This window comes from Cervus canadensis, chromosome 28, assembly GCF_019320065.1.
Source record: "Cervus canadensis isolate Bull #8, Minnesota chromosome 28, ASM1932006v1, whole genome shotgun sequence".
Taxonomy (NCBI): domain Eukaryota; kingdom Metazoa; phylum Chordata; class Mammalia; order Artiodactyla; family Cervidae; genus Cervus; species Cervus canadensis.
Window position 1 is genome coordinate 12648805 of NC_057413.1, and position 27426 is coordinate 12676230.

The 27426-nt window shown below is 42.2% G+C and overlaps 1 pseudogene; it reads left to right on the forward strand.

Moving 5' to 3' along the window:
• Nucleotides 1-1085: 1085 nt before the first annotated feature.
• Nucleotides 1086-22146, forward strand: LOC122430060 (annotated as a pseudogene).
• The last annotated feature ends 5280 nt before the right edge of the window (nt 22147-27426 follow it).

Genomic DNA, 27426 nt, shown 5'->3' on the forward strand with positions numbered 1-27426 from the left:
GATAGAAGTCTCAGGGACTTGGTTTTAGGCCACAGTGAACAACTGAAGTGGTGACAGAGATATCGTCAAGCCAGTTCAACAGCCTGCATTTGTCAGGGGAAGCACAGCGACTGAGACCGCCCACCCTGGCCAGGCACCATAGTAAACATTTGCATGAGCTGTCTTATGACGGGAGGTCCTGGTAAGGAATACGGAACTAATAAACATAGTAAACTAATAAACACCACCAACAGGAAGAGTTTGGGAAAGGTCAAAAAGAGACACCACAAGTCTGACCACCTCCCAGAATCCTCCTCACTGGCATCCATCTTGGCTGAACAAGGCGTGCACCACCAGGAAGGACTCTGAGTCAGAATGATTGGCTAAAGACAACCCGGAAACAGTCCATCACCATAAAACCCGAGACGGCCAGCTAAAAGCAGTTCTCCTGGGTTCCCTTACCCTACTGATCTTCGGCCGGGAGCCCTTTCCTGAGCCCTTTCCCAAGAAAACCTCTTGCTTTGTCAGCACATGTCTCCTCGGATAATTCATTTCCGAGTGTTAGACAAGAGCCCAGTTGCGGGCCCTGGAAGGGGTCCCCGTTCCTGAAACACACTGAATGTATGTGATGGGTCTGGGCTTGAGTTACGTGAGTGGAGCTCCTGGGAGGGGTGATAACAATCCATGAGGGAGGTCAGGCATCTTCTCAGGTAATTGTAATGCACATCCCGATGTAGTAAGGGATCTGGGGAAGATATAAACCAGATAGCAGACAGTGCACAGACTAGTCTAGAAGTATTCTGACAAGAGACCTTGGGAGGTTTCAGGAAGGAACTGACATGGGGAGAAAAGAGCGAGGGAAAGATAGTGACTTTGTGCTTGCTTGCCTAGTCGCTCAGTCGCGTCTGACTCTCTGTGACCCTGCGCACTGCGGACAAGAAGGCTCCTCTGTCCATGGAATTTTTTTAGGCAAGAATACTACTGGAGTTGGGTTGCCATTTCCTCCTCCAGGGGATCTTCCTGACCCAGGGATCGAACCTGTGTCTCCTGTGTCTCCTGTATTAGAAGGCGGGTTCTTTATCCCTTGAGCCATCACGGGAGCCTGTGACTGTGAGAAGAGACAGTGTTGTTTGCTGAGGAGGAACTGGAAGTTTCTGAAAGGACATATAGCTGGAAAATAGGAAAACTCTCTCTGGATGGGCGACACCGTAGGAGGCCGCCTGTGATGAACTTGCTTCCCTCAGGGTGTTGGACTTTGGGACAGTTAATCTCTCATAGTTAGAGAAAGTGAACACCTGACTGAGAGTCTGAGACAGGTTACTCATCGGTGGATTCTCACTGGGAGAGTTTCCAAACGAATGGATGAAATACAAAGGCCTCTGACCTTTCGGAGTTAAATTCCTAAGCCAGAAAAGGAGATGAGTAGTTTTTCCTGATCTGTTTTTCCTGAGTTAATATTTATTGAGAGTCCTTCCTAGGCGTTGTGGAAACCACCTGATTAAGAGGAATGTGAAGTCAGATGGAGGAGATACGGAAGTTGTTTTTATGGCTTACAATATGAAAATGATATTTTTCAGAGCCTCTGAAGGCACTGAAGCTATTCATCTAACAAAGCATTTCTCTTATGCCTCTACTCCATGCAAGCCAAGACAAATAGCAGTCCTTCTGGAGGTCTTGTTTCATATATTCTTTGAAACACATGTTTCCAAACACGAGTGAATTGGATGTTCTTATATATTTGCCTCTCTTTGAGTCAGTGACTGCTTCTGAAGATGACTCAGCTGGAGTGTTAGGTGGCATTTTTCAGGGTCGACAGAGGCCCTCCTAGGAAAAGTGGGAAAATGCAGAGGTGATCCCAATGCCCTACAGGAGAGGTGGTGTGGGGTGGGAGGTGTGGACAGGGCACGTAGGAAGTCACATGTACTGAATATCTTTGTAGGTACTTGGGGAGGTAACTTGCAGGCAAAATATTCATTACTTTTTCAGTCTCTTGAGTGAAATATCAGCAGGTATCCCTATAGAATGATGAGTAACTTCCCTGGTGGCTCAGATGGTAAAGAATCTGTCTATAATGTAGGAGTCCTGGGTTCGATCCCTGGTTTGGAAAGTTCCCCTTGAGAGGGGAATGGCAACCCACTCCAGTATTCTTGCCTGGAGAATTCCATGGACATAGGAACCTGACAGGCTATAGTCCATGGGATCACAGAGTCAGACATGACTGAGTGACTAACAATCACTATCCATCACTATCGAGTGATGAAGAAAGACTGAGAAGTTAAGTAACTTGCCTAAGGCCTATCTATTGGGCAGTGAAGCAGCCATGATTCATGGGCCAGAATTCAGGGCTTACACCACCCTGCCCAGGCTGCTCCCAGGGCAAGTACTGCTCAATCAGAAAACAAACAGTACTATTCTTTTATTGGACTAATACCAGGAAAAAAGAGCATGCAAATAGTACTACTCCACCAGCAAACTTCCTACAGCTAGGCCCAAACTTTAAAACTTTTTTGTTTTTGGTCTAACACTATAGTAAGAAATATACTTGACAAGAAGACCCAGTACAGTTTTACACATAAAATTTCAGAAGTGTTATGAAGCAGTTCTTACTTTCTGACTGTGAGATGCTCTGTTTTCTATTGAAATAATCTTTTCTATTAGTTTAATTTTTTAAAATGCTAAACTTTGGACTTAGGAATTTTGACAGCCTCTTACCTGGTTTGCATATCCCCCTCTAGCTAAAAATACGATGTTATCCTTTTATGATTTACTCTTGCCCTGAAGGTTGTCTGGTTCTAACAGAAATAGGTAAAACTATTTACCTGTCTCCAAGAGCCCTTGTACTCCTTGTAGGGTTACACCCCAGGCTTCTGCTTCTCCAGCCTTCCTAGGAATGGAGGACTCTCAATCTCAGCCTTCAATCAAGAGGGAGTTTTGAATGTGAGGGAGCTGATCATGTTTGCTTTTTAAAATAACTTTCCATGTCCAGGTCATGCATAGAGATTCTCTTTGATGTCTCCTACCTCTGAGTATATAGAACTGTTAAAGCATCACACTTTTACTTTCTTTCTTTATTTTATAAACATTTATTTATTTGGCTGTGTTGGGTTTTAGTTGTGGCATGTGGGACCTTTGAAATTGCGGCACGCGGGATCTTTTTTTAAGTTGTGGCATGCAAACTCATAGTTGTGGTGTGTGGAATCCATCCCCTGGCCAGGGATTGAACCTGGGCCCCCTGCATTGGGAGCACAGAGTCTCAGTCACTGGACCACCAGGGAAGTCCCAGCACACTTTTACTTTAATCTTGGAAACTTTGCCTGAGAGGATTGGAGAGAGAGAGGTGATACTTAATGAGGTGGATTTTACGATTCCATTCACCCTGACAGGAGAGGCTCTGATCTGAGGATCATGTTTGCCAGTTTGGGGGGAAGAAACCTGTACAAATAAATCTTTCTGAAGGCACTTTGCATGCTGTGCAGTGCCAGACAAATATGAGCAATCGTTGCTATTAGGCGTGATGCTGAGTAAGGGCAAAGTGCTTTATCCTGTCCGTAAAGGATGACAGGCCTTTTCTTGACACAGGCCAAGCCTGTAACAAATTATTGCTCTTCATCTGGCCACAAAAATTGCTGCTCTTACACAGATGTAAAGACAGACTTTTGGACTATGTCAGAGAATAGCATTGAAACATGTATATTACCATATGAAAAACAGGTAACCAGTACCTGAGACAGGGCCCCCAAAGCCAGTGCTCTGGGACAGCCCAGAGGGACAGGGTGGGGAGGGAAGTGGGAGGGGTGTTCAGGATGGGGGGACACGTATGTCCCCGTGGCTGATTCATGTTGATGTATGGCAAAAACCATCACAATACTGTAGAGTAATTATCCTCCAATTAAAATAAATTAATTAAAAAATGTTGCTCTTTATTTGAACAATAAATCCAATATGTATTGATTCCTTATTATATATGAAGTATTGTGCAGGGCTTTGTGGAGGCTGAAACCAAATGAGATGTAGTCTCTGCACTTTAGGTGCTTATAACTGATCTTTAGGGAGAAGAGAAATCTAAGACACAAAACAAAAAATGTTTAAAATCCACCAGGGTGGATAATGCAGTACTGAACAGCATGCTACAGAAAAGCCAAATGGTCAGATTCAGTGAGAGAACCCAGACCTGCCTCCTGGTCTGTGAAGGGACCTCTGTGTTGGAAATTAGACATAGGAATGTGGAGACAACAGAGGTCTGTTTATCTGGAAAGCTCTGCTCAGTAACCTGCAACCCTTGGGATTCATTTGACCTGGTTTGTGGTGTTGATTCAACGTGGGCTTCAAGACATCCCATGAGCTATGTCATACGCTAAAGCACAGGCTTTGCTATTTTAAAAATATCCTCAGTTGATTCCTAATATTCAGGTAGGGTTGAGAGTCATAGATAGGATGGTTCTTTTTAGATAGGTAGTATTGAAATATTTGCTCATTTCTACTCTGATTTTAATTATACAGATAAAGAAGTGATCTGCAGGGGTTATTATCAGCAGCAATAATTCTTAAAATGGATTTATAAAAGCATTGAACACTAAAAAAAAAATGGAACGTTTGTATCCCAAACTGCACCATATTTAACTGCACAGTTACTAAGTGGTAGCTGTTTGGTACAAGGTGACATGGATGTCATTCAACCTGGATCCTAGTTATGACTCAAACCAGCACACTGTATTTGAAATTTAATCTCCTTATTTGTGAAATAGGGTTCCTAATAACATCTGCCCAATCTATCTCAGTAGAGAAGGCAATGGCAACCCCCACTCCAGTGTTCCTGCCTGGAGAATGCCGTGGACAGAGGAGCCTGGCAGGCTACAGTTCACGGGGTCGCAAAGAGTCAGACACGACTGAGTGACTAAACCACCACCAATCTACCTCAGGGGGTGGCGCAGTAGGTAAAGATGCAATGCATGCGGTGCAGGCGACACTGGTTCTGAGCCCTGGGTTGAGAAGATCCCCTGGAAGAGGGCATGACAACCCACTCCAGTCTTCTTGCCTAGAGAATCCCATGGACAGAGGAGCCTGGTGGGCTTCAGTCCATGGTGCCACAGAGAGACCGACATGACTAAACACGCAGGCAGGCAGTCTACCTCACAAATTAGGAATGAAGCAAGACAGTAATAGATGCAAAAGTTTTTGATAAAGTTAGAAAGTTTTACGGAAGTATAGGGCATTGTTATTTTCTTTTCCTTTGTATTTTCTTTTCAAGTCACACACTTGAAGGATTGCGTGTTAATTTCCAGTCAGTGGCAGGCGGAACCCGGAACCTGCGGAGAGGGAAACTGAGGAGGTGGAAACTGGTGAGGCAGGAACCTTTAAGTAAGGGACTTGTGTATTCACGAAGTCTGGTATCTGCGTGTCCTGGCGCCAAGCTCCAGGAGGATTGCAAGGGCGGGCTCTATGTGAGTATCTGCGCATGTGTACACAGAAGTATGCATCAATGTATGTATACCTGTATACACAGGTATGTAAATATGTGTACACCTGTATACACAGGTATGTATGTAAATGTACATACACATATACATTTCAAAGGCATCTATCTGGGCCTTTGGAAGCAAAGCTATGCCAGGGCAGCGATAGGACTCATGGAAAAAGATCACTAAAGCTCAGTTGTCCCTGACTAACAGCAACCACAGCCTCAGCTCTGTGCCGACAGGGCTCTGGTCTGTTCTTTAAAAAAAATATTTATTTATTTGGCTGTGCTGGGTCTTAGCTGCCACATAAGGAAACTTTAGTGGCAGCGTGTGGTGATCAAGCTTGGATCTCCTACATTGGGAGTGTGACCTCTTAGCTGCTGGACCACCAGGGAAGTCCCTGGATATGTTCTTAATTGAATAAGCTTCAGGTCTTTTTTTTTTCTTTTTCTGCCTTTGGATGACTTGTTTGGAAGTTTTCTTTAGGTGTGTGATATAGTAGGGGAGGGGAATTTGGGGAGCGAGTTGCCCTAGAGACAAGAGGAAGGGGGAGGGCATTTCCCAGCGCTCAGATGAATGCATTTCCCGTGGATGTGGAAGAGAGTTTTAAGAGGGGCCACTGACAGGACTGCACCCTCAGAAATGGCTGGCCCTTCTTAGTAACTCTCTCCGATTCTTACTCCCGTTGAAAACCTACTCCTCTGTGTGGAAACACTCAGGACTGGAAGGTGTTCAGTGCTTCATTCCTGTTTTAGGGCAGAGCATCTCTTCCCAGCCCTTGGACTCTCCCCAGCGGGGGAGACGGAGTGCCAGCTCTTACAAAGGCTTTGCTGTGTGGTGTCCCGACGGGCTGGCCCAGGACCCGGTATGGCAGCTCTGTTGTGGGCCAAAGAGGAAGCCCGAGTGGGAATGGCCTCATGGGAGGAAAGGGTGTTGGCGGGCGTATGGTTAAATCATAGTAGGGGGTGTCAGTGAAAACCCAAAGAGTATGTGGTGGTGAAAGGAGGATGTCTTTCACAACATCATGGGATGCCTTTTACATGAACCGCCCTCAGCGAGGACTAAGAACTCTGGAACTAAGAACTTGGTTTTACTGCCCCAATCTGTTGCTTCCTAGAAGTCTTCTTTCTTCCCCCATCTCATGGTCTTTCAAGGTATCTAAGGTCCAAGGTTGAGTCTGGATATGGAAACGGTACTCTGGGCCCCGATGGGCTCAGGGTGGGATTTGTCCTGAAGTGTGTAAGGGGATTGAGAGCCAGCACTTTTGTCTTTGGTGAGGCCCCAACCCCCAGTGATAGTGAGGCCACCAGGACTGGCTGTAGATATGATTTGCCTTTGGTTCCCACAGGAAGAATGAGGGCCTGGAGGTGAGGGTGTGGGGCCTTAGGGCATTTCCATGGCAGTGTCATTCTGGCCCTCAGGTTCTTCTTCCATACTTTTCAGAACAATTCTTGGGTTGCTGGGAGCCAGAGGTCAGCATTTGGTTCTGAATCCTGCTGCCAGTTAGTCCTGTTGTCAGGGGAAGCACACTGACTGGATCCGCCCACCTTGGCCAGCCACCATAGTAACCATTTGCATGAGCTGTTTTAGGACAGGAGCTTCTGGTAAGGAACAAGGAACTAATAAGCCTCCACCCACCGGAAGAGTTCAGGAAAGGTCAAAAGGAGACACCACATGTCTGACCACCTCCCAGAATCCTTCTCTCTGGCAGCCATCTTGACTGAACAAGCTGTGTATCAGGAAGGACTCTGAGGCTAAAGACAACCTGGAAACTAATCCCATCACCATAAAATCCCAAGACTGCAAGCCATGTGACAGAGCTGTTCTCCTGGGTTCCCTTCACCTACTGCTCTCCACCAGGTGCCGTTTCCCAATAAAATCTCTTGCTTTGTCAGCAGATGTGTCTCCTCGGACAGTTCATTTCCGAGTGTTAGACAAGAGCCCAGTTTTGCGTCCTGGAAGGGGTCCCCTTTCCTGCGACACTGTGACCTCATTTACTATATCTCATTTTTCTCCCTTTATCTGTCAGATGGGAATGCTTTTTAATTATAAATTAGTATAAAGAGTTATAGTACTTACATGGTAATTAGCTTGATTTCTGTTGAGCATGTTTGTTGAAGGAGGGAGAATGTCAACATTGAGGTTAGTGTCAGAAAGAAAGCTCCTCTAAAGTTAAAAGTGTGATTGCTAAGGGGTATAGAGGAAAGGAAAGCAGAGAGTGTAATCAGTTGCATAGACCAGAGAGAAAAAGTTGGAGGGTAGAGGGCAGAAGGAGAAAAAGCTGGCTGGGTCTTCTGTTAAAAGCTGTGAGAGATGACTTCTCTGGTATGAAGAGATGGTAACAAAATCTCTCCACAATGCCTCACATTCAACCATTAGAGATTTATTCCTTTAGATGAAATGCTGTGTTTTTGGTTATTGTCCTCATATAAAATATAGATATGTCTGGAATGGGTAACATGTTAAGCTATTTGTTCCTTTTTTTCTGTTCATTTTCCAACCTGACAAGGACAACCTGGGTAAAAGTGATGGTACAGGATTATCCGTGAAGGAGAAATTAAATCAGGGTATGGAGGAGGAGGAAGACTTTAGAGACTTTACTTACTTCACCATTTTGTTTTAGGACTCAGGTTCACTTGGAGTTTGCCGAGACGATAGGGAATGAGTGTGCGGAGGCTTCTGCCTGAGACTGCAATTGAGTTCAGGGGTGATGCTTTAACCAGAGAGCAAGGAGAACAAATCTCTGGTGTCTAGAAACTGAATAAAACTTCTGTTCCCTTGCTGTGTGCTGTTGAGTATGTTGGCCAAGCTCAATGGAAACACTGCATTCCTGGGCAGAGCTCCTCATGCCTTCTGCCGAGAAACTCCTTCTCCCTCCACTGCCTGCATTGCCTCAGGACCAGCTCTGATCTCAGGGGGATATGCATGCAAGTGGCAATTAACAGATAACCCGTCACAGTCTGCAAAAGCCTTTCAAATCCATTATGCCGGCTGGTTCTCACACATTCCTCTCCAGGAGCTAGATGAGATTCTGGACCTAATTAGTATTTGAAGAAGTGAAAACTCTTGGGAGTTGCTGGGAAAATCGTGAAGTTGCCTTGAAGCCACATGGCTGACCCCTCGCAGCTAAATTGGAGTGTTCAGGTGCTTCTTTGTTTAGAATATCAGTGAATTTTTGTTTCTTTAGCTCCTCTCTGAGGAAAGTGATAGCTAGGAGGGCAAATTTGAGGCACTGTGTATGAAACGCCCAGACGCTTTGATGAGGAAGGAGACATCATAAGCGAAGGATGCTTGTACAGTTTTCTGGTGCCATCTAGTGTCTCCCTGGAGGAAAGGCAGAGGAGTGACTCGGTCATGAAAGGACACTGGTGGCAGCAAAGTGAGTCTTTGAGGTGCCAGAGTTGACTTTCTCTTCAATTGGGCTCTGTGGGTCATTGTGTTTATTTCCAGAGGTTTGAGAGAATTGTTTTATTTAAAACCTGCCTTCTTCCAGAGGTACTTCTTTGGGATTGGGAGGGAAGAGCTGATGAACAAATTCATGACATGTTATAGTATTCATTTTACCCAGGGATTGTTGCATATTAAAAGGGCTACAGAGAAAGAACAATAACTTACCCCAAGAAAGAGACCCTGTTAATAGACGCTGGATCCCTTGAGGGTAAGGACCAAGTTGGTTATGTCTATACCACCAGCCTAGCAAACACTGGCCACATAGTAGGTACCAGTGAATATATGATTTCATCACAGTAGCGTCTGGATGAGGAAGATATGCACCTTGCTTGCTAGAGGTATTCTCAGATAATTAGTGAATTATGGGATCCTTCACTTATTTGTACATAGGCAAGTAGCCTGAGTGGGCTTGCCTGGTGGATCAGACCATAAAGAATCTGTCTGCAGTGCTGGAGACTTGGGTTCGATCCCTCGGTTGGGAAGATTCCCCTGGAGAAGGAAATGGCTACCCTCTATAGTATTCTTGCTTGGAGAATTCCATGCACAGAGGAGCCTGGCCGGCAACAGTCCATGGGGTCGCAGAGTCAGACACGACTGAACGACCCACACACACTCACTGGTATCGTAAGTGTGGGAGGCCTATAACTTTGAGGCAAATATCAACTTGATTCTTTTCTAGAAACAGCTGTTGAATTTTTATTTTAAAGGATAGTTAAAGGATATGAAAAGAAAAGAGCATTTAAGGCATAAAACAGAGAGAATGTAAGAAATTCACTTTTAAGCCCCATCCCTAAAACTAGAATTAGCATTAGAGTCAGGGGCCCTACTTGAGGGATAGAGCATGCTTGGGCCTTAATTATAGAATGGTTTCCACTGAGGCAGAGCTTTCTGAGACACAACTCTTGCCTCTTAAGGGTGAGCTTCAGAATAGATGCTTGGAAAAAATATATCTGACCCTTGAACACTGGCTTGAACCATGCAGGTCCGCTTTTTTTGACTGTAAATACTACAGTGCTATAGGATCCAGGTTGGTTGCACCTGCAGGTGCAGAACCATGGTACCAGAGGAACTGAATGTGCAGAGGGTCAACTCTGTTTTACTCATGTTTTCTGCTGTGCAGAGCGTTGGTGCTTCCAACTCTCTTGCATGTTCTGAGTCAACTGTAGTTTGTTCTTTAGATTTTTTTTTTTGCTCTTTAGACATTGTGATTCTTGCTCTTGGTGACCCTATGTATAAGGCATCACTAAACATCCGCAGCCCTCGATTTCACCTGGCTACTTACTGTTGAGCCGTGGTGGGGTGTGCAGCTGTGTCTGCTAATGTTCAATCTAACATTCACATGGAAAGGTACCGGCTTTGAGCCTTTCTGTCAGGAAGTGGGAGTCAATCGAAGGATGCAGAGTGGTCTAAAGTAAGAGTGATGATACTTACCTTTCATTTTTACTTTCTTTTTACATTTGCTTCTAGCAATTGCTATGTGCATGAAAATGTATGTGAGTCAAAATGTGCTTTTAAATGTGATTGTTTAAAGGGAATTGGTTAGTTCTTTTGAAAAGCAAAGAATCTTTTTACAAAGTAAATAATCACACAGTTCAACTTGATAATTTATGAGTTGGCCAAGATACGTTCGTTAAGGGTCTCTCTTATTAGATATGTGTTCCATGTTTAAAGTATTACAGAAATTCATTTAGTCCTTGAACAAAAAATGGATTAGCTTGTAGATATTTGGGGCAAAAATGCATGTCCCTTTATTTAAAAAGTATAAATCATGAATAATCTTTCAGATCAACCCTCCAAAAGCTATTAAAGCCATGAGGTAGGTTAAATAATAAAATTTGTAACTGAAGCAAGTAAAATGAATACAGCTAGAATAGTCAGCATGATAAAGGAGATGATAGATTCATTAGAAATATATTTTTAGTTATTGTTAAGATGTTTGAGTAAGTGTGGTGTTAGAGAAACATGAAGAAGAAAAATACTTTTGTATTGGGATGTTGGTGGCACTGATTCTTGTACCTAAGTCTACCTAACGGGTAGTTTTCTTGTGTTTGTATAGTAGATCTGTACTAGGTTTTACTTCTCAAAGCTGGCCATTTTTTTCCGCTCAGAATTAAAACAGAGTAAAAAGAACAAAGATTTTTCTGGTCTTAGTGGGAAAGATCTAGAAAATAAAGATGCTTGAAGAATAGAGTTTAAAAAAATGTGTGGGTGTGAAAAAGAGATGTCTTGAAGTTAGCAAGTGGCCTGTAAGTAGAGGAATTAAGAAATCAGTTCGTGAGAGTATGTACAACTTTCGTGATTCTCAAAGGAAGTAAATCTATGTCTGTTAGTTTCCATGTTGACTGACAGTTATGTATGCTCACAGGAAAATAGTATTTTTCATGTTTAATGACTTTTGAAGATCATTTGCAAAGTTGTTCTTTTCACATAGCAACATGGTACAGTGGTTTGGGGAAGGAATTTCAATTCAGGACTTTTCTTTTTTTTTTTAAGGACTTTTCTTTAAAATAGAAATCTAACCCGGCTCCCTAGTCCCCTTTAGCATTGCTGTTTTGATGCCTAGACCAGTAAAGAGCCTCGCCTGGTTTTTTAGGATGACACCCCATCCCAAATCCCATGGCAACCAAGCCATTCACAAATATCCAGCTGTCTTTCTGTCTCTCTGTGTCAGACAGGCAGGCAGCTGTGAGTCATCAAATTTACATTGGGGTCATTTAGAAGATAATCTTTATGAAAATAAAAGATGAGTTTGAGTGTTTTTTGATTTTATTTTTTCACTTCAGTGTGGTGTGAGAAAGCTGCATTGAGTAAAGCAGTGGGTCCTTAAAGTGTGGTCTAGGACCAGCACTGTCTACATGATGCACTTGGGAACTTGTTGGAAATGCAGTTCTCAAGCTTCACCCCAGACCTACTGAATAAGTCCTCTGCATGTGGGACTCTGTTTTAATAAGTCCCTCAGGTGACTGTGACCCACCCTGAAGTTTACGAACTTCCAAGTATGTTCTGTGTGGATGAGGTGGGGAAAACTAAGGACGTAGGTAAGGGAAAGAAACCAGTTCAGGCCAACTCCTTCCAAAATACTGTCATTATTATGTGGCTGGAAGAAGTTTGAAAGGAACATGAAAGATGGTCTCCCTCAGGGTTAGGAAGTAAACGAAACACAGATCGAGGGAGAGTGGGAAGGGATGGGAGAGTACCACTTGTTTTCTCTTGGGGTTGAAGCTGAAAGGTTGATCAGGTCCACGGTCCCTTGTCCAAAATTCTAATTCTCAAAACTCTGAAAAGTAAGTACTTTACTGTAAGTTTGGTGCCAAAATTCACTGGCAAAAAAACCCGTCTGGAAGTTATTTATGAAATTATTTATTATCGTTATGTTTATCCCAGTTAGAGTGAATATTTGTGTTTTGCTTTGATAATATTTGATAAAATACTAATACATTAGATTATGGGGTAAGTCCCCAGATCCTTTTGGAGGTCTTAGTAATTCACCATATTGGCTTTCTAAGCTTTAAAAAATTCTCAATTCTAAAGCATGTCTGCCTCAAAGATTTAAGAAAAGGGATTGTGGCTCTGTATAGGTTCAAGAACCTCTGGTCATTTCTCACAGCCAGTCAACTGAGCCAACTTTCTCTCTTCCTCCTGTTTCCTACAATGACTCAGCTGTCTGAAGGAAAGGGACCTTCCAAGCCAAGGACTTGAGAGCCTTTCACACTTAAATTTGTTTATCTGAAAATGGTGATTCTGTGCTTCTTGTCTGATGGGGACTAAATGTGATACGTTACATGAAGCTTTCAGGAGACTCTTGTAGCAAGTAAGTATTTAATAATACTGCCTTTTATTGGTTTTGATATTTGCAACAGTGCTAGAAGAAATAATATCTGTCAGGAGGTTTCTAGAAAGGATTTATGCTTTGAACTGGGGATTGGACAAGCTGATGGCTCAGCCTGTTATGAATTCTGAGTCTGTGGCTTTGGGTAACTATCTGAGTGGAGGCTAATCTTTTCTTTAGCCAGAGCAAAGGTCACTCTTTGTTTTGGTCTGAGGAGGGTATATTTCCTTAGGAACATACATAGGCAGTTTTGCAACATGGCACTGCTTGGTTGGGTATGAATTCTGGAGCTAGATCGCTTGGGTTCAGATTTTGGCCCTACAACACATTAGGTGTGATGTTGGCTAGTGATGTCACCACCGTCTGCCTTAAATTCATCTGTAAAATGCTGTGTAACACAGGGAGCTCAATCCAGTGCTCTGTGACAACCTAGAGGGGTGGGATGGGGTGGGGGTGGGGGTGGGAGGGAGGTCCAAGAGGCAGGAGGCTTACGTGTACTTGTGGCTGATCCACACTGTTGTAGAGCAGAATCCAATGCCACATTGTAAAGCAGTTATTCTCCACTTAAAAATAAATAAAAAAGGGGATAATATAAAAGAGGATAGGTTTGCTATGCTCAGTTTTTCTTAGAAACCTGTTTGGGCAAGCATGTGGCCTGGTCATGTCACAGTTGTCACGTGACTGCCCATCTATTTATTTACTGTCTTGGACAGTAAAGCAGGATGGTGCCAATGGGGTTGTGAATGAATGCACTGAGAGCTGGATGGTAGAGCCAGATCACGTGGTAACTCGTTAGCTTTTGCAGAATTGATGTTTTTTAACTGTGGTGTTGGAGAAGACTCTTGAGAGTCCCTTGGACTGCAGGGAGATCCAACCAGTCCACCCTAAAGGAGATCAGCCCTGAGTGTTCACTGGAAGGACTCATGTGGAAGCTGAAACTCCAATACTTTGACCACCTGATGCGAAGAGCTGACTCATTTGAAAAGACCCTGATGCTGGGAAAGATTGAAGGCAGGAGGAGAAGGGGATGACAGAGGATGAGGTGGTTGGATGGCATCACTGACTAAATGCACATGAGTTTGAATAAACTCCAGGAGTTGGTGATAGATAGGGAGGCCTGATGTGCTGCGGTTCATGGGGTTGCAAAGAGTCGGACACGACTGAACAACTGAAGGCAATTATTTAGAAGAGTGCTAGGTCTCCATGCTGCCTGGCAGGATCTCTCCTTGGACAGAATACGGTTGTCACCAGCCTGAGCGTCTCTCCTATCAGAAACTGTGGAGATCTGAGAATTCTCCCTTTGCTAGCATTACCTCACCTTGATGTTCACTGTTAACATTGGCTGAAAATGTATTCTTTGAGTTTTGCAGTAAACCGATATCTTAAAGTCTCAGGATGCTCAATTCTGCCAGGCCTCCGAAGGCCATCTTAGTTTTAGGCCGTCCTGGAATAACATTTCTTGTTTCTCTGACCACCCTTTGCTCAGCTTTCTGAAAGGAAGATGAATAGCTGATTTGGGAGTGTAAGTCTAGCATCATGTACAGCCCAATGAGTAGAGTTATTATGCCTCCAAAATGAGAATCTGACTTCACTCTTTTGCTGCCTGTCTTATAATTCTGCAAGATGGGCATAAGGAATCGGCACTGACTGGCTTTCCCTGCGAGGTAAGCACAGTGAACAGGACCTGCTTCAGTAAATTCACCATCGGGCCCAGCTTCTTTGCCAGAACCTGACAGGGTGTAAGAGGGCGAACTTGCATTTCAAAGAGAAGATGCAAGACGGAAGTCTAGATTTGCCCTTAGAGATGTGCTCCTCTTTTGTGTTTTTAAAGATTAGTTATCAGCCATTAATGAAGCAGATACTCTGCCATTTGGTCTGGTGAACTTTGTGAACATTCTGGTGGATAAGACTGGTGAGGAGTGGGAGTGAGGTAGGGCGATCCCAGCCATCTTGAGTGGTTCAGAATCTGAAACTCGGTATATCGGGGTCGGGGGCATGCAGAGGTGGGAGGCACATGTTTCCCTTCCTGTAGGGTGTCTCTTTTTCCTTTGATATGTCTGAGGTCTGTGGCAACTCTTGGAGCCAGAACTCTCTTCAGAGGCGAATTAATGTAGAGTCTTTGAGTTGGTGCTGTGTCTGTGGGCAACACTGGGCTAGTGAAAGCATTTAAAAAAAAAAAAAAAATGGCAGCGATGTCTCCAAAGGGTGATACTATTCCAAGAGCTTAACAAAGGTTTCCGGTACAGCCCAGAGCTGTGGAGCAGCCGTGTGCTGTTGCCTGCTTCTAGAACCTGCCTGTTGCTGCTGTCAAGGTCACACTATCCTTGCCATCCCTCAATGCCCCTCAAAACGGTGCACAGATAATAAAGACCGCAGCTGCTTGACTAACGTCCCCTATACCCTGGATTTTTTTTTTTTGTCTAAGCTGCAAAAGGCTGCTTTGATTTTCTCTGGTGCATGGAATAACACCTACCCCCTGCTTATTAGAAGCAGGCAAAGATTTGTGGTAGATGATACCAAAACTAATTGAGAGCATTTCACAAAAAATTAATTATTCTCTAAGCTCTCCTTCATTCCCTTTTCTCTAGACTAGCATGGTTTCTTCTGAAATCTTTCTGTAGAGCCATGTCATTGTTCATGCACAACTTTCCTCTTTGTAGTCAGCTCTCATCAGACATGTGATACTTAACACGGTTTAGAGTACTTCTAAGATCTTTTTAATTAGCCTTTTCCTTAAATATTAAAATATTTATTATGAAAGGATTATACGGTCACTGTAGAAACCTCAAAATATAACTAAAATATGAGAAAGAAAAGCATCCAGAACCCCAACATCCATAGATCCCTGTGAAAGGGAGCAAAAATTAAGATCTAAGTAACTGGAGAGGTAAACCATTGTTCATAAGAAAATTGGTCTCTCTCTCTTGGGTTTATGTTCTTCCTTTAGTATTTTGCCTAGAAAGCTGTTCTAAATCTTAGATCATAAATTCACATGTGTTTCTAATAGGTCTCCTGAATATAGTTTTTACACTTAGCATTTTAGTCCATCCAAAATGTATATTTTGTACATTAGGAGGTACTGATTTGATTTCCTCCTAAAATAGTTAACTTGCTATTTTTAGCACCACTTATAAAACAATACTTTCTTTTACCCCATGATTAGTGATGCCATCTTTATCATATACCAAGTCCTTTTTTAGATAGGTATGTATTAGATTCCATTTCTAGGGTATTTGGTTCCACTATCAATTCTTCCATGTGTACCACATTATGTTATTGTGGTGTTAACACATGTCTTATTATCTGGTAATGCAAGTTCACTTCATTACTTGTGTAATAACTTGTTAGTAGCTGCTGAAGTTCTGGCTGACTCAAGGGATTGTATGATTTTGTGATGTCATCTGAAGATATTAATGTTAAAGAGTTTACTTTTTTCAAAATGAACTCTTTTTTTTACTATAATGTATCACAAATGTGTTATAAAAATTTGGATGATTCAGGCAAACACAAAGGAAAAAAAAATCACCCCAATCCTATTACCAGACAGAGTCATTTAAATATTTGAACCACCGCTCTTTGGCTGGTAAAACAGTCACATTTAGGTGACTCACTCTTGTTCATTTTTAAATTTCACATTCTGTTCAAGCTCTCTTCCTTTATCATTCCACCCCCATCCTTCTCGCAGAAATCTAGACTCTTCCTTGTCATTCACATTCTTCCTGGCACTCATGCTCCCTGAGAATCCTCTACTTAAGGGCTTTTTCTTGGTACCGCAAGCTCTTCCCTTGCCTTGGGCCTGGGTAAACCATGCCCTTCCTTTTTTCTTTTTTTTTTTAAATAGAGGAGGAAGTAGTTTTTTAAAAAAAAAAACCTAAGTATTGAGTTTTCTCTAAAGGTGATCTCCAGCTTCCTTGCAGTCTTCCTGTTTTATGGACCAGGCGGAGGAGAAGCGTTGAATGTCGAGGTGGGGATGTCACTGCTGCTTGTGCTAAACTGGTCCCTTTCAGGAGGCATCTCGGGGAAGTGGCTGGCTACAAGGCCAAGTGAGCGCTTAGGATGTTCTCTGCGTAGAGACTTGTTCTCAGCTATGAATCAGCTAGTCACCAGTTGTCACTTCTAGTGCCTAGCACCCTTGAATTCGGGCTAATGAAGATTAGTAAAAATACAGGAAAAACTAGAGTACACAAAATGTGTGCTATTAGTTCTTCGAAATTCCTGGAGATAAGTCACATAATTGGCTGTGTGTTTTCTGGCCATAGTAGGAAAAAACCATCACTCATAATAATTTTACTAGTCTATCTTTAAGGAAAAAAAAGTAATTGCTTAGAGGTAAAACTTTTCCTGGTACTGAGATTAACTGCTCCCTTGGCCCTGATAGAAAGAACCCTATTTTCTGCAGTGAACAATGTCCTCAAAGTTAATGTTTAACTTTTTTCTTTTCATCCTGTGAGTCAATGGGGTAAATGTAAAATGCGGTATGGTGAAAGCAGTTCTTTGGTGGGAAGGAAGCAGACAACTGTGTCCAGATTAGGTAAATTGCATTTTGACAAAATACATTGATATGAGCATAGATTTTCTTAAAAAGTTTTATCAAGGTATAATTGACAAATAGGAATTATATATATTTAACGGGAACAACTTGATGTTTTGATATATGTATACATTGTGAAATGATCCCCACAATCAAGCTAATTATTGTATCCATCACATCACATAGTTATCATTTTCTTCATCTTTTTCTCTTTCTCTTTTTTTTGGGGGGGTGGTTATTTGTGGTGAGAATACATAAAATCTATTGTCTTAGCAAATTTCAACTATACAATATGGTATTGTTAACTTTAGCAAATTTCAACTATACAGGATATTGTGAAGTTTAGTCACCATGCTATATGTTGGATCTCAGATGTTACTCATCTCACATTACTGAAACTTTGTGCACTTTGACCAACATCTCCCCATTTCCACCCCACCCCCACCCTGCTCCCAACTCCTGGCAACTACCATTCTACTCCATGCTTCTACAAGTTTGACTGTTTCAGGTTTTACATATGAGATCAACGATCTGAGCATAAATCTTATATCTATAGGAAAATAGAGACTGCCTGACAATCCTTTATAAATTAAACCTCTCAAGTAGGTTTGGATAAAATTCAGTGTCAGTGAATTCAGCATTATCCTTTCAGCAATTGCTGAAGCACAGGTAAGTCATGTCGCTGGGCAAGTGCAGACCAATGCACTTAACAGCTAAGTAGGGAGTACGTTGGCAGTTTGTGTAAGTTGAGGAGCCCAATAGGATACATGCCACATGGAAAGCTCCCCAGTTTCCATTTGTAATTGGGTGGAGACCAGGCATGATCAAGACTCTTCTTGAGTAATAGCTTCGGTTTTGCTCTAACAAACAGACAAATGGGCAAAGGTGGCCTTTAATTTCTACTCCAAGGAAAATGGCCTCATCTGGAGATCAAGAGCCAATCCCCACAAGCACTGTCTGCAGATGAAAAATTGTGTATGTGTGCTGTTAGTTTTCATTCATTCGGTAATATTTATGGAGTACCATCTATGCATTTGGCAACATTCTCTTAAAGTGTGTCAAATATTTTTAAATAAATGGACATCTAGAGCAGAACTCTTACTCATGGGAGATGTGCAAAAGTGTATTTTGATGTTTAGGAAGTTCTCACACTTTAAAAATTTGGGAAACATTGCCAAAGGCAATTTCAGCCTGCTGGTCCTTAGATGTTATAAAGCATTTGCTTTGACTATTAAAAAATCTTAGTAAAATTCCCATGATAATATAGCATGTACTGAAACTTCTCCATCAAGTCCGTTGCCTTCGTGAGACCTGAAAGCTTAGTGATGGGTACCACTTCTGTCCCAGCTTCCTTAGGGCTCTACTGAATGTTTTGCTTGGTGGATGTTTCTGTTCATGTTTTACTCTGTTAACCAAGGGCACTTGAAAATGGGTAGGAAAACCTTCTGGGATTTGTCCTACAAACTGTCAACTAGCTTTTTTTCTTTCTTCTGCTGTCTGCCTTTGACTTCTTGGTTTCTCTTTATCTCTTTTCTTGGAAGGAAAAGAAAGAATTCCTTGGTTGTGGGCGTGCCAATAGATGTCCTTAACTTGGCTTGCCTTCAGCAATGGACCCAAGGAATTTTGCTGTAATATTCTGGATTACCCAAGTAGTCCAGCTTCCCAACACTGGAGAAGAGTTATATTGAGTTAGTGGGTGCCATCAATTTTTCTTTCTTTCCTTTTTTTTTAATGATATTTTGTCATCTTAAAGCATTTTTTGGTTTCTGTATGCAGGGAGAAAGCACGTCTAGCAGTGCTGTTTTGGTTTGAAGATGCCCCTCCTCCTTCCCTCCCTCTCCCTTCTCTCCTCCTCTGCCCTCTTCCCCCTTTTACTGTTCTCCTCACCTCTGCACGCTCTTTCTTTCCTTCCTCACCCCTTCCCCCTTCTCTTTTTCTCCTCTTCTTCTCCCTATTACTTTCACAAAAGCTACAGCCATGGTCCAGTTGTTACTATTTTGGTAGATTCTCTGTGCTTCCCAAGGGCTGCAGGATTACTTCTGAATTGCAACGTGAAATAAGTCTTGCTATTTTTAACATCCTAAATGGTTTTACAATCCATGCACCTTTCTCAAGTCCACAGTCATTTATTTAGCCCAAGCCGCCCTTGTCTCTAGCCTAGAGAAGTTCACCTTTCATGAAAGAATGTTTGAGAACAAGTTAGTGTGTTTGCCCTCCTGCCAAAAATGACTCCTAAGCTGAAGGGTGGCAAACATCCCAGGACAATAAATGAATGGCCTTTCACAACATTCCTCTGCATCCTACCATTTCTTGGGGTAAGATACAGGTGTGCAAAGCCTTCTTAACCCTTGGGTGATGTTTCTATTGTACAGAAAAGCTGAAAATAATTATTTTGGATTTCTAGTAAGATTCAAAATGGTCATACAAAAGAGGCAGTCTTCCACTCAAAGAAATATGAGAACTAATGAAACTTCTGTTTTTTTTTTCATTTTGTTGTTCAGTTCAGTTCAGTTCAATTCAGTTGCTCAGTCTTGTCCGACTCTTTGCAACCCCATGGGCTGCAGCACACCAGGCCTGCCTGTCCATCACCAACTCCCAGAGTTTACTCAAACTCATGTCCATTGAGTCGGTGATGCCATCCAACTATCTCATCCTCTGTCCTCCCCTACTCCTCCCACCTTCAATCTTTCCCAGCATCAGGGTCTTTTCAAATGAGTCAGTTCTTCGCATCAGGTGGCCAAAGTATTGGAGTTTCAGCTTCAGCATCAGTCCTTCCAAAGAATATTTAGGACTGATTTCCTTTAGGATGGACTGGTTGGATCTCCTTGCAGTCCAAGGGACTCTCAAGAGTCTTCTCCAACACCACAGTTCAAAAGCATCAATCTTCACGCTCAGCTTTCTTTTTTTACTTTTTTTTTCCAGCTTTCTTTATAGTCCAACTCTCACAATCCATACATGACCACTGGAAAAACCATAGCTTTGACTAGACGGACCTTTTGTGGCAAGTAATGTCTCTGCTTTTTAAACATGCTATCTAGATTGGTCATAAGATTTTTTCCAAGGAGAAAGTGTCTTTTAATTTTCGTAAAGAAAGCTGAGTGCCGAAGAATTGATGCTTTTGAACTGTGGTGTTGGAGAAGACTCTTGAGAGTCCCTTGGACTGCAAGGAGATCCAACCAGTCCATTCTAAAGGAGATCAGTCCTGGGTGTTCATTGGAAGGACTGATGCTGAAGCTGAAACTCCAATACTTTGGCCACCTGATGCGAAGAACTGACTCATTTGAAAAGACCCTGATGCTGGGAAAGATTGAAGGTGGGAGGAGTAGGGGAGGACAGAGGATGAGATAGTTGGATGGCATCACTGACTCAATGGACATGAGTTTGAGTAAACTCTGGGAGTTGGTGATGGACAGGGAGGCCTGGCGTGCTATAGTCCATGGGGTTGCAAAGAGTCGGACACGACTGAGCGACTGAACTGAACTGAGCATGCATAATGCTATATTATATATTTTTATTTTTGTTTTATTAATAAACTTTATACAATACTATGTTTACTCTGTTTTAATAATTTACAAACATTAACTTATTTAATAAACAACATAGAAAGTGAAAGTCCTTCTTATTATACTACCATTCTGCAGAGATGATCATGATCAACCATTTGAGAGATTTTTCAATACCTTCTTTTCTTTTTCTTGAAGGTATAATCATGTTTTATGTTATTGTTGCCATAATTGCTATCCTTATATGTGTTACAGTGGAGTAACATTCTTTTGCAAGTTGCTTTTTTACTTAGCCATATCTCTTGAGCATCTTTTTATGTGAGCACTTTACTTATATATCATTGTGTTCAATGGTTGTATAGTTTTCCATTGTGTAAATAAACCATGATTTATTTAGCCATATTGGTATTGAAGGAAGTTTGTGCTATTGACACCTTTTTACTTATAAACTTTGCATTGTATGGGAGTGCCTTTGAAAGCTAAACTGCTAAGAGTAGAAATGCTGGCTCAACATATTTGCAAATTATTCTCTGCTAGGGAGACTTGGGTTCGATCCCTGGGTTGGGAAGATCTCCTGGAGAAGGGAAAGGCAGCCCACTCCAGTATTCTGGCCTAGAGAATTCCATGGACTGTATAGTCCATGGGGTTGCAAAGAGTGGGACACAACTGAGTGACTTTCACTTTCACCTTTTCACACATCTCCTCCAGCGGTGTATTAGTGTACCTGTGTCCTCACACCCATGTTTATATGGATAGTATAAATTAAAAAACCCCAAACATATAGGCAAAGAATAAAAAAAAAAACTGCATGTGACTAAGGTATTAAAGATGAAGAAAGAAAAGGAAGAATTACCTCTTTTCCTCCCTGGCTGCTTGAAGATCAGCTGCCATCATGAACGACACAGTAACTATCCGAACGAGGAAGTTCATGACCAACCGACTGCTTCAGCGGAAACAAATGGTCATTGATGTTCTTCACCCTGGAAAGGCAACAGTACCTAAAACGGAAATTCGGGAAAAACTGGCCAAAATGTACAAGACCACACCAGATGCCATCCTTGTATCTGGATTCAGAACCCATTTTGGTGGTGGCAGGACAGCTGGCCTCGGCATGATTTACGACTCCCTGGATTGAGAAGAGAACGAGCCCAAACACAGGCTTGCAAGGCATGGCCTGTATGAGAAGAGAAAGACCCCAAGAAAACAGCGAAAGGGACGCAGGAACAGAGTGAAGAAAGTCAGGGGGACTGCAAAGGCCAGTGCTGGTGCTGGCAAAAAGGGAGCTGGAGATTGGACAACAGAAGGAGTCAAGATTCTGCAGTGACTGTATCTGTGGTGCTTGTGCAGATTTTTCATGAAAGAGAGAATAAACTAAGACCTTTTACAAAAAAAAGAAAAGGAAGAATTAAAGGATAATAATGAAAACTGATAGAGAAAAAAAAATCCACATAGAAGCCTGAGTGATGGAAGGAATAGGGAATTTTAACTCTCAGTGTTTAGAGTACTTGAAGTTCAGCTGCTCTTTGCAACTATACACATGAAGTTCTGCATTTTTCTGTATGTTACCTTTTACAGTGTGAGGTCTACTCCAGAGAAAGTAAGCTGCTGTGCCCTGCACAATGCTGGTATATAGTGGGTGTTGATGAATATATATTTCTCTTTTTATTTGCTGGGAGTGCCCCTGGTAAAGGAGAGAATGGATGACAGACCTGCTACAAACCATCTGCTTTTCAGCATCATAGAGTTTCAAAAATGAAAGATTAATCATCGTAATTTATGTAGTGATTCATATAGGAAAGTGCCTTGTGTGCAATTTATCAATTTATTGACTCTCAGTAGCAAAGCCTTGCTTGTGTGCCTGAGTAATGTATATATAGACAGATAATTATGACATGCCACAATAACAGCTGTAATAGGACACGAACATTTTGGTTGATCTGTAACTGATAAAACTATCCAAATCGCAGTCCACGGTTTTTACCCACTCTTCCATGCTCCTAATAAAAATAACGTTTAAAAATATCAATAGGGATGTTGAAATGGGTAAGTATTCATGTTCTATAGCATACTGGGTATCCTATACATACAGTCAATTTTTTTTACCTCCCACATTTATCTGTCAGGGTTCTAGTTTCCTTCCTTTTTAACTGATTCCAAGCCAGAGAGCCTCGATAACTTAAGTCATTTGAAAATGCTCCATTTGGCAGATGTACTGGTTAGTGAGGAACAGCCGTCTCCTAAGGTGTTTAGAAAGATGAGGCTCCTCATCATGCCTGTCTTTCGTTTTAGGCTGTTGATGTCACTGCTTTACTCAATCAATCAGTGGTCCATGTGGAAGGTAGCTGTTGTCTGTCCTACCTTGTGAGGGAGCTTAGCTAATCAGCCCTTATTAATTAGTCACTAATCTGTGTTGTGTAGCAACAACTGTTTTCACTAAGCGGTGGCTGCATTAATTGATGGAGGACAATGAGCCCCTCCCTAATTACAAAGAAACCCTGCTCCTTACCTGTGTAGATGATCCCTAATAGATGAAGGGCCACCAAGGGACGCTGGGACAGGCACAGGATGGCAGGGTCTAATTTGTTTTCTAACCTGCTTCAAAGGAGTTGTTTAATTAATATGAGATCAGCACGTTTAACGGCTTGAACAGGTGCAAACACACACTTGTAACCAGCTGTGTAATTGACCGCAGAGGAACAAGCCAGAACTAAGGATACAAACCTCACTAATCACCTGCTCACCTCCTACCTGTGGCTGTTAAAAGATTTCTTTTTAGTGTGGGACTCTCTGAATCTGTCTGGAAGGCCATATTGTGTTGGGAGGAGTTTAAATTATAAGTCTTCAATCAAAAACTTGTAAACTGGTTCATCTCTGTTGATTACTCACCATCAACATTGCTGTTCTTCTCTCGTTTTTTTTGTTTTTTTTTTTGAGTCTTCCTAAAAATCTGAGGTTCCTATGGATCTTGTGTATGATTGTGGGTAAATAGGTCTCCAGGTTCAAACCTCAGAGTCAAAGAATTCTAGAGTTCTAGCAGTCTGGAGGAGCAGCTAGCTAGTCTAGGGATTAGCAAACTGCAGAACAGAGCTAGTCCAGCCTGTGACTTGTTTTTGTAAATAAAGTTTTATTGGAACACAGGCACGCTCACCTGTGCATGTATTATCCATGCTGTTTTAGTGCTACAACAGTGGGCTTCAGGAGCTGCATCAGAGGCCATAGGCTTCCCAGGTGGCTCAAAGGTCAATAATCTGCCTGCCAAGCAGGAGACGCAGGTTTGATCCCTGGGTTGGGGAAGATCCCCTGGAGAGAGAACTGGCAACCCACTCCAGTATTCTTGCCTGGAAAACCCCATGGACAGAGGAGCCTGGTGGGCCACAGTCCGCGGAGTTGCAAGGAGTTGGACATGACCTAGCAACTAAACAGCAACAGCGGCAGAGGCCATATAATTCACAAAGCTGAGATTGTTTACTACTTGGCCCTTTTTTTTTTTTTTTAATGTCTGTTTCATTTATTACTGTATCTGTTAAAAAAATGCTACACTGCATGTTATGGATGTAAATATAAACACTTTTTATATAAATGTTGTTTAGTCGCTAAGTCGTGTCTGACTCTTTTGTGACCCCATGGACCGCAGCCCACCAGGCTCCTCTGTCCATGGGATTTCCCAGGCAAGAACACTGGGGTGGGTTGCCATTTCCTTCTCCAAGAGATCCTCCCAACCCAGGGATCAAACCTGAGTCTCCTACTTGGCAGGAGGATTCTTTATCACTGAGCCACCAGGGAAGCCCTTCTATATAAATAGCAGCTGCAAAAAAAAAAAAAAAAAATTCTCAACATTGTATTGAGAGAAATACACGCTCCATAAAGTTTAGATATTAACAGCACAATGGGTTTAGGTGTTCTATCAGGAAATCATTGATTAAGGCATTCTATTGGGTGGGCTGATTATATTATTTGGCTGTCCAACAGTTGAACCCCTGATTAGATTTGAGGATCTTAGTCCTGGTTTCTTGTAGAAAGATCTAGAGAGATAAAGGGAACTTCCTAAGATCAGGAAATGGGGAAGGAAGGAAATGCTACTTGGCCTTTTATAGAAAAGGTTTGCCGACTTTTGGGATCAAGGTTTCAATCCATGGTATGTTTTCCAGCTTTTGCTGTAAAGTTCAAGTTGTTTTTGAAAAAGGTGTTAGATGTCAGATGGGGTTGGGCAACACTCAGTTTCTTCTTTTTAATTAATTTTTATTGGAGTAGAGTTGATTTTAAATTTCACTTCAAATCAGAACCAAAATAACAAGCACTTATTGGGTAATTGCCATGTGTAGTATTCTGATTGTATACATCCTTCAAGTCACGGCTGACCATACCACCTTGGAACTCCTCTTCCGGCACCCTGCAAGCAATAGGAACTCAAGAGTCTCACAACACAGTTTAGGACTTAAATATGTACTGCCTTTTATTGATCACCACTGTTTCTAGTGAAGTAGAAGTGTTGTCTCAACTAAGTTATGAGCCCCTTGAGCATAGGAACCAGTTTTTAAAAAATTATGTATTCTTCACAGTGCTTCTCCTTTCTGTTACCCAGAAAGGAGAATGTGGCAATTTAAAAACTTGCAGGATTGAATATTAAGTATAGAGGAAACCGAAGAATGCTTTTAGGCAGATGGATGAGACACTAGTAGAGATGAACAGATTGAAGGACTGTGTGAGAAGGTGTAATGTAATGAAACGAATATTTATGACACCTTGTTCCAGAGGCTGGTGAAATTGACTCAGACACACAGGAGCAGGGGGCAGAAATTAAGGAGCAGAGAGAGGTTGCAGATGCAGAGCGAACAGGCCAGGATAAGAAAGTCCCTCATCATTTATTTCCCTAGGAAAATCCAAAAGAGGCAATGAGGAAGGAAGGGGACTAAACGGGAAGAAATGGAAAGAACGAGTCTTTTGTAATCTCATTCACTCCACTCTCTCTTGCTTTTTCTTCACCTTCTCAACACTCTTGGGAGTCAAAACTCAAGTGCAAGCTGTTCCCTCTTCTTTGCAGTCAACACTTACCTCCCTTTCTCCACATCTTCTTACTACTCTTCTTGGCAGTCCAAGGCTTTAAGGAGGTAGGTCTTTCTTAGTGAGTCATCTTTCTTTTTAGATTTAGACATATTCTTGGAATTACGGGGAAAAAGAAATGGTAACACAGGGGAATATGGGGAAGGGGAAGAAACCCACAGTTAATAATCACTTTTTTTTTGCAATCTGCTAGGATTTTTACCTAAGATGTTTCATTTAATCACAATCATCCTCCTTAAAGATTTTAAATGTCTGTGTAAAGTCTCAAAGGCATTAACTAGCACAGCGATTGCACAAACTCTGGTCTCCAGAACCCAGAACTCAGGCTGGGTTTTTACATCACATTGCCATTCAGCAGAGTGTCTTGTCTCCTAATTAAGAAAGATTTGGTTTTTTATGTATTCTTGTATTTAATACATAGGTATTTTCATCACTTGATGATATCTTGCCAAGATCTAGTATGTTTTAAATATGGTTAGGAGAAGGCAATGGCACCTCACTCCAGTACTCTTGCCTGGAAAATCCCATGGACGGAGGAGCCTGGTAGGCTGCAGTTCATGGGGTCTCGAAGAGTCGGACATGGCTGAGTGACTTCACTTTCACTTCTCACTTTTATGCATTGGAGAAGGAAATGGCAACCCACTCCAGTGTTCTTGCCTGGAAAATCCCAGGGACGGGGTCGCACAGAGTCGGACACGACTGAAGTGACTTAGCAGTGGCAGCAGTAGCAGTTACACAAGTTATACAGTTTATAGTGAAAACAACTGAAAAGTTACTGATAAGCAAAATGAAGAAAATAAAAGATCATCCACCATCCAACGTGCCATGATTTTTAAAATCATAAAAATGTAAAACAGGCTTCACAGGTGGTTCAGTGGTTAAGCATCTGCCTGCCAAGCAGGAGACATAGGTTTGATCCCTGGGTTGGGAAGATCCCCTGGAGAAGGAATGGCAACCCACTGTAGTGTTCTTACCTGGAGAATTCCATGGACAGAGGAGCCTGGTAGGCTACAGTCTATGGGGTCACAAAGAGTCGGATCTGACTGAGCAACTGAACAACTGCAAGAAAAGATGTAAAACAATCCCTCTTCCATTGTGAAATATTTTGAATAAGAATATAAGCTTAAGTGTTCACTCAGAGATGTACGTGGACATGGACTAATAAATCAATGGCCTAGAATTTCATCCCTTGACCAAAGTGTTAGTTTTAGGCCTTCTTGTTGTGAGGTCTGTGTTTTGTTTTCTTTTCTTCCCTAATGAGCGACTGAACCAAAGGATCAGGTTTAATTATAACTCGAGTCCCTTTCTGTGTGTACATCACTGCAGACCTAATTGTAGGCTGGCATCCCTGTGGCGGCCTGAGTGGTCATTAGCTTGCTGATAACGGACCGCTCTTGTCAACAGGGCCTCATTAACCATTGTTTTTTCAGCAAAATAGTCGTAACGGTTTGAACTTGTGATTGAGGACGCACTGGGCTCATGGGGCTAAGGGAAACTTGTTACATGGCTAGAACCAAGGACTCTCAGCTCCAATAAGCGATGCCCTCCAGGGAAGATCTGCCTCTGGCCTGCAATGCCAGGCATGTGATGTAACGGGAGGAACCCTGACCAGAGAGT